Below are 8,965 nucleotides of genomic sequence, written 5' to 3'. Positions count from 1 at the left end.
TTAAACTTTACTTAAAGGAAAAGTTGGACTTTTTCTAAACATGCTAACTGAGCTTAGCACAGAGAAATAAAGGGAAACAGCAAGCTTGGCTCCAACCAGTCGAGACTCCAGGAAGTTTCTGTGCTGTGTCTGAATTTGAATACTTCCTTTAGTACACTTCTATGTACACTATGCACAATACATACATATTTGTGTAGTGCGCTAATTTCAGCAGGTCTCAAATCGAGCACAGCCATTGTGCACTTACCGGAAATGAAGATTGCAACATTTTACTGCGTCACCTTCTTCTACGGTGAATTCCAACCGGAGAGAGCATTAGCACCAACACCGCCTTCTTTTTCACTGGATTTCATCACGATGTTGATGAAATGCAGGTAGAAATTACACCTTCTACGCCGACGTCATGTATGTTGCCCCTTCCGCTACATAGCTAAAATGGCGACCACTGAGGGTGAGCAGTGTCTCAATAGCGCTTTCCAACCTCAACTTTTTGACCGTTATGAGTGCACCATCCGCTTTAGCTAACAGACTTAGCTGCTTAGCATAGCACAAAACATAAGGTGACCAGATTTCTGAAATGAAAATCGGGGACATTTTCAATGCGGCGGTGAAAAATCATTAAATATTATCATTATGAAATAAAAAACGGGGACAAGTACTCCCCCTGTGCAGAACTAACTAAATCCACTGAACAGTACCTAAACTTCACACAAAAGAGTGATTTGTCAGTCGTTTTTTTTGGACTGTTTAAGCACACCAGATACAAGGTGTTAAGTAATGAACTTAAGAGGTGCTGGTCAGCAGATTTTGTAACGTTTAGACGGAGCAATGCTAGCTGTTTCCCTCTGTTTCAGCTTAGTCTTTGCGCTAAGCTAAGTTAGTCGGCTGCAATCTGTAGGAGTGATATCAATGTCTTCATCTCACTCCGGACAAGAAAAGCAAACAAGGGTGTCTCAGCTCTAAAATGTCAAACGTTTCCTTTAAGCAATATAGCTATAAACGTTTCAAAGTTAAGCATTATAGAACCTGTGATTGCAATTTGCGTCTTCTGAGATGTAAAACTACTCAAACAAAAGGTCTGCGGATACTGACATGACCCAGGCAAATATAGAATAATGATATGTTTTGAAGCACAAACAGCCATTGTAAATCCATCCAAAGAGAGGCCAGCTTGGCACTGAGGAATTCACAGCTTTGGAAATGACTCTGTGCTGGCTAGCAGCAGATTCAGTCAGAATGAGGTCAGGATCCAGGCTTTGCTTTCATCAGACATTTTATTTGCTTTCCCCTCATGCTAATTGCTCTAGCTGGAGTTGTACTGACAGGTTTGGACGCAGAAATATAAACAGAGAGATTAAAGAAACAAACAGGCAGCAGCAGTGTTGAGGAAACAAATACTACATGCAAGTTGTGAACTGCGTCTGTGTGTATAGGCTTGAGGTTGGATAATACATCTCTCTGTTGATTGTTTGTGTTCATATGTCTCTATGTCTTTGTGTACATTCACATTCATTGTGTTATGCATGCAGTCCAGACTACATTTCCAACCGCCGGTGCCTGCAGGTGTGTGCTGCCACCGCTGCATCCCTGTGTGTACCACTGATAGAGATTTCCATGCCCAGAGGCCCGCTGATGGCGTGTACATGTGTGAGCCATTACAGTAAATTACAAATCCTCCTCAGCAAAAGCAGAATGTTCCACTCTCATTTTGTAATTTCCAGTATGAGGAAGAAGCTGTCGGGCATTTGCGATAGCCGCAAGATACCCGGCAGAATCCTTAAAGCCGTCATGACGGAGCTTTGAAACCACCGCCCAGGAGATACTCATGTGGTGGTGCGGAGGCATGGCTGTAGTTTCCTACAAAGGGAACCTGGTGCTTCCTATTATTGTCTGTAATGAATAACAATGGAATATTTAGTGAGATTGAAGATATCAGAGGATTTTCCTACTGTTTTGGATTAACTGTATGGACCTGTAAACAAATTCACGTTTTATCTGGTCGTCTGGTTTTTCCCTAAACAATTAAGGTTAATTCTCCCATTGTGGTTGTTGAAGTCCAGCTCCTTTTGAAGAAATAAAAGATGTCACACACACTGTCTGCTAAATGTTAGATGCTCAATGGCTGAGCCCTCGGGTGGAGAGGATCACTGAATACAAAAAAGCCAACAACAAAGCGGCTGTGAAGCCCCACCCTTCTCCTGGAGCCTTCCCAACTTTCATCTGCAGACATACGCAAAGTCAGTAAGAATGATGGATGGACGAGGAGACGGAGGACTGAACAAAATCACTCTGATCTCTCAATCCACTCACAATGTTCTTCCTCTTCTCCTCCCACCCTCTATCATCCCTCGTGTCCCACTACCTTCACACAGGTGCATCGATCTTTTTTCGCCTCCAGGAGAACTTGCAGACTCCCCGACTTGCCCTGCAGCTTTATAGAGACATCACTGAAAGGATGAATGTGCTAAAGATCTGAGAGGAGAGATGTTTGGAGCTTAATACGCAACAGCTTCTGCAGCCTTGAAAGCATTAAGCAGCGTTAGACCCGCATAATGCCTCCAGTTCAACATGGGAGTAATTTATATCAGAGGAAGAGTTTTGCTGCGATTCATTCCAACTTCATGAGGGTTCGATTTGGGCAGCACCCAAAGCCAGGAGGTTCAATTATGCAACTGTCTGATAGCCTATACATGTGTAGCGATATAAGCCCACAGATATTTTTCAGATAAACAAAAATGCATTCGTGCCTTCCTCAGCCGCCAGAAACCAGCTGCAAAGAACTATTTTCAATGTCTTTCATCTTGGCAATAAATACTAAGATGTGTCTCCAGGGAGCAAGTCTGCACAGGAGTCTCCTGTGTTTTTTTAAACTGTTATTTACCTTCTCTGGGTGCTTTATTGTAGCAGTAGAATCAGGCGAGCGGGAATCTAAAGAGTACAGAGGGAATTAAACTGAATGACAATCATGTCATCAGACAAGCCACAGACCATTTGGGAAATGCCTTCTTTTCTAATCCACAGCTCTGCGGTGAAAAGTGGGATCTGGTGGTTGGCTCTTAAGTGATATTGGGTGTGTTGGGAAGGGTGGAGGCGCAGGGAGAACGCGAGTGAGGGGAGCTTTGTGTGTGCCTATATGTGCATTTGTGGCAGAAGATGAGTGTGAGTGAGAGAGAGGTTAAAAAAGAGACAACTGTGATTACTTCGGTATACAGTTTCATGCCTCCCAGCTCACTTCGGGGGATTCACTAAGACGTGTGGCTGCAAATCTGACAGAGCCGTGAAGGTGAACCATTTTGAACTGCACCATGTGTCTGACTATTTATGTGAAGTGTGTGGATATGCGTGCAGAGACTTTTATGCCTCTAGGGTCTTAAGCATGCATTCATGTGCCTGTGGACGCCTATTGTTCCAGTCTGCATGCACATGTACCACTTGTGGTACCCAATCCCAGACTGTTACTTACTGAAATGCTTGTGGGCTACTCTGTGTGGCTTTCCTTCATTGAAAGGCCTCGTCGACTTAAACGCTGATTGCCATGACGTCAGCTCCAAACCACAGCACTGCCTTTTATGTGTCACTGTCACCATCTATTTCCGCCCAGTGTGTGAAAAACAACTTTCTTTCCATCTTTGCAGTTCACTGACATGGACGGTTGGACCGAACACTGCGCTACTGTTACTGGGCCAGAACCACCACCCAAATGGATGTGCTCATTAATTTTCACACTCGCTCAGCTCATCCAAAACAATCGGATGGACTAAATATGCGTGTGAACGAGCAGCTGGGTGAATGCCTCATTATTTAACCGGTGTGTTCATTTATGTAAACAAGTCAAACCTGGACGATCTCTGTAAATAAAAACACAAACAGTCATCAGATGGGTGTTAACTGACTGTAATTACTGGTGTAAAGCCACAGCAGTTTGTCTCTCCACTCTCTGGAGTTTCCCATGTTTTTCGGATTCCAACCTGTCACATCGACTGTGAGAAAAGAGAGCTGTCACTGAAAAAAGAAGGGGAAAAGAAATGCTCCGTCCATTGCTTCACCGTTGAGTCAGGTCTGCTAAAATAGTATCACCTGTCCTGTGAGATCCTGAAGGCCAGCGGGAGTGTGTGTGTGTGTATGTGTGTGTGTGTGTGTGTGTGTGTGTGTGTGTGTGTGTGTGTGTGTGTGTGAAACTGTTCCATGTTACAGAAACAGGAGATGGGCTTCTACCCTGTGGGGCCAGTCTGCATTTCACAGGAATGCGAAATCATGTGCGACTCAAACAAGCAAACCATCAGCGAAGGTGCTGACGGTTGTTTTGGCCAAAGGGGACAGGAGTGTACCAAATATGTGACCCACCAGGAAAAAACAGCACCGGTGGGAGAAAAAGTGAACTTTAAAAATTGGATGTTTTCACAGTTTGAACCATTTAAATCAAATTTTTTTGTTCAAATGTGAAATGTTCATATTGCTTGGACACATACTACATCATGTGCTTTTTTTATATCATTGTCAAAAGCTTTATTTAAATCAAATACAGTAGGAAGAATTGGCTGGGATGGAGGGAAATATGAAAAATTGTAAAACAATATTTGTTTTCTTGTCAAGAGGGTAAAACAGGGAAACAGTTGGTTTGTTTCTGTCCAAAGATAACAGACAGATTCTCTCTAAAGCTCTCTATCTAACACACTGTATCTATAAAAGTTAAAAACAATTAAGTACCATTTTACAGTTATGTGGCAGTCTATTTCTTGGTTATAAAATGTGGAATTGTCACTTGTACACATTAAACAAATTTAATTAAATTAAACAAACAAGATCAAGATCATGCAGTCAGCTTCTTCCTAGGATTCCTTCAGTGTTCATTGTTCAGGAGTTTTTTTTACCAGGAACCATATTAACCGCAGAGTTCACCTCCTCTCCAAAACAAACAGACTAGGGGATTAGAACCAGTGAAAACAATGAATAATGAATAAAAATCAGTGTTTCTCCAATGATGTTTGGCTGACAAACAATGTTGCGGAGCGGCTATGAGCCGGGCTGCTTCTAACATTAGCTCAGCTGGTTTCTCTGATAACTTCAGATCCAGACGTCCACTGACTAAAAGCCTTCATCTGGTTAAAATATATAGCTGAAAACAACTGTAAAAAGGGAATTGTAAAAATATGGCTTAAAACTGGATAAAAAGTCAGTTTATGGCAGCTTCTGGCAGACAACCACCATGCTGATGGCGACCGGTGAAATGCACCGTTACCTGAATAAAATTTCAGATTTCTCTGGGTTTGAGGATTCTTGGAAACATTTGGGATAAAAAAATATATATATATATATATATATATATATATATAAAATCAACAAAATATATAACATAGGTCTAGTGACATTTTAATGTGGAAATGTTACATATTATATCTTTAATTAATAATTAGTGAGCTTTAGACATGACTTTTATTATCTTGATACTTCATACAGAACCAAGCTAGCTGTTTCTCAGTGTTTCCAGTCTTTATGCTGAGCTAACTGGCTGCAGCCTTGTACTTACCATAGATACCATGAGAGAGGTATCAAACTTCTCATTTAACTCTCTGAAAGAAAGAAAATGTCCATACATTTATAAGGGTGCAAAGAGATAATTTGGCTGAAGACAAATCAAGACAGGTCCAGCCGCCGTCGGGTAGCTGGATATTTGTCCTCTTTCTTTTACACACCACCACCACACCCTCACTTTGTCGTAAAGCTGATAATCACATTGGGTTGCCCATGAGCCTCATTCCTGTGGGAATGTATTCTGAGTCTATGACCTCTTCTTCTTTTCTAACCCCTTTACCAACACACCCACAGACACACACACAGTCACACACAAATCTTCCTCTCCTTCCTGTAGCTCTCATCTGGTCTCACTTTGGGTTTTGAGGTCTGTGTTTTTGGGGACACAACAGAGCGGCTGATCCAAATGACAGCAGGAAGGCTTTTTCTGTGGACTTCCCCAAAAATACATTAAAAAATTAATTTGGATTCTGTTTTGACCAGAAGCTATCATTCACATGCTGAAATAATTGTTACAGATACAGAAGGACACAAAGTACACTCTCTGTCTTCGCTGTCTTTAGTGTTGGCGTGACATGTTCTCTGCACAAATCCAGGATACCGACAAGCCAATCAGGAGAGGCTGAGGGATCGAGAGAAACAATTACTGCAGAGTGACTGACAGGTGAGATTAGAGGGTATTTGCTTTTCTGGCACAAAAGTGAAATAATAAAGTGCAAGTGTGGAAAATTAAAGTTTGTCTTTCCAAATGCTGATGCTGAAGATATATTAATCATGTATTCAAGGATTATTTTTGATATATAAAAGAAGGTGATGAATGATAACTCTAGAAAGATAGTTGGCTCTAATGTTGAATACTCCAGGGAGTAACTTTAAAAAGGGTACAAATCACTGTGTGTCTGTGTGTTTGTTGCACAATAGGTGCTGAAGGGCATAAAGCTGGAGAGGTATGTGGAATTCCCCTCATTCATGCAACTAGAGGGATCCAGATCCCCCAAACAAACACACACATGTTAAATGCTTTATTTAAACCCAATAATTATTATTATTTGAAGTAAAATATTGTGGTGGTGAGTTAAGGAAAAGATCACTAGCACTGTCGTGTCTCTATACGGTAAATACAATATGTAACTGGAATCAGCAGCCGGTTAGTGTAGCTCTGTATAAAGACTGGAAACAGGCAGAAACAGCAAGCCGGGTTCAGCCCAGAGGTACCATACCTACCAGCACAGGTGTAAAAACAGCTATTTGCTATTTAGCTGGGGCAAGGTACTGAAAGAAGCTGATTCAGCTCTTTTTCTTAGCAGTGTTGCCAATTTATTGAATTACTAGTGTTTCACTATGATGTCACAATATGCAAATTAACTTTTCAAACAGGCTTAGCTACATTGCACTGAAATTGGTTGGGAGCACTGTGAGCTTTAGTGGTGCTGTTAGGCGGATTTTGTTCCCTTAAGACAGTCTTTATGCTAAGCTAAGCTAACTGTGCTGCTGGCTGGAGGTTCATATTTAACGGACAGACATGAGAGCGGTATCCATCTTTTAATATCATTTTCATCTTTACTTAGAACTGTTTCTTCCTTCCCTACATGTTAGTAAAAGTTGCCAGTGTGATATTGTGTCTCTCTTTTAATATCTACTGAGAAAGACTAAAGTCAGAACACCTCCACAACTGTCTCATAATCCCAGGGATGATTATAGGGTCCTGATTGGGTTGTAATCACTGAGGAGGATGAAGAGCTCAAGCACCTCTGAACATTTTCTGCACAGAAGTTAACAATCAGCATGACCAAAGGAGCAATTTTGACTATTAAGACCACCCATCTGGGACCTGTCGGCGGGGAAAGGGGGGGTCGCAGGGTCCACAAAATCTTACACAGACTGTACACATAGATAGAAAGGAGTGTTGGCTCATATAAGGTAATGAGTATGCACAAACATGCCTGCAGTCGTCTTCTTTTTAACACAAAAACGGTGTAATCTGGTTCTCATATGGAGTCCAATGGGATCCCTCGCCAAGATGACAGAGGATGAGCAGCCACAAATTGCAGGAATCTGGGGTTAGCTGGGTGGGTGGGTGGAGGTTGGGTGGGGGAAGGCAGTCTGTGGCACTGTACCCAGGGAAAGACTGAGGTAATTACTTCTACTGTTCAGTCTCCGTCTGCGTAGAGATGTTTTTAGCGTGCCATAATTTTCTCAGACAGTCAAAGGCCTCTGACATTTCTGGACACGCGCTGACACAAATACGGCATTTTCCACAGTCCATCACTGCTCTGACTATCTGCGAGCCGAGCCTCCTTCTAAATCATTCAACCGAAATCCAAAACCATCCTGATATTTCCATACTCAGAAGACGGCGCGTTTGATAAATGTTTCCTTGCCTCTGGCGCGCTTTTATCTGAGGCTCCATTTGATTGTTTTTATAAGCCTCTGATTCTGACTCACACAGCAAAACTAAAGCATAAGAATAGTAATTTCACATGATGCACAGCGTGTCCACAGTTTCTGGATTACTGTGCCCACCTTCAAGGTAATTCAAACCCATAGTCTCTGATCAAGGGAGGATGAAAGTTGACATGTGGGCACACAATCAGTCAGTCTTATTCTCCTGCTTCAAAACCTTCTCTCTTATCCCACGGTCAATCCAGCATCCCCCGAAAACAAGGACCCCTCTCCCTGATCTGCGTGAACAATACCAGTGCCACACACCTCAAGTATTCCCTTTGAAGCTTTCAGACCAACTTATGCTGCTGTCTCAGGGTCCTATCTCCCTGAAACAGATCTGAGTGCAGATACTGGGCCATGTTTGCAAATACATATATGTTCAAAAACCCCTCTGTGTTATTGAAGCTGGTGGAGCTTAGAAACAGGAATGTGATCGTGTGATAAAGGTGACAATAAGGCCACAGAAGCCATTGAAGATTTCACATATTGTTTATTTTCTCACTGACTGGGAGCCCTCATACTTGGGGTTTTACATGCTGCTTTTTGGCTTTGCAGTGCGAGTTTGCATTCGGCAAAACGATCCCTCACATGTTTAAACTGTTGACATTTTGTTGGAACGGACAGAAATTTGAGGCTTTTCATTGTTTCTTCCCTAATGTAATTGTATTTTTATTACTCCTCATTCCACATTTACAGTGTTTATAACCAATACGGCCTGTCAAGATATGCATTTCATATATATATAAATCTGTTTATATGCTCAGTAAACTAAATATCATTTTACATTGTGGTTCACTGCTGGGCCTTTTCAGACAGGACGAGCAAAGATATTCTCATTTTGTTTTGGTTTTTTGTAAGCCCCGTCTCTTTGAAACACATGTTGTCCTGACAGAATTACAACAATGCCCAACCTGCCTCAAGTTTTCCAGAACCCCCCTTTGATCCGGAGCGGAAATCACATTCCAGCGTTATGTATAAAAAGCTTTTG

This window comes from Dicentrarchus labrax, unplaced genomic scaffold, assembly GCF_905237075.1.
Source record: "Dicentrarchus labrax unplaced genomic scaffold, dlabrax2021, whole genome shotgun sequence".
Classification (NCBI taxonomy): Eukaryota; Metazoa; Chordata; class Actinopteri; family Moronidae; genus Dicentrarchus; species Dicentrarchus labrax.
Note: the sequence above shows the minus strand (reverse complement) of the source record.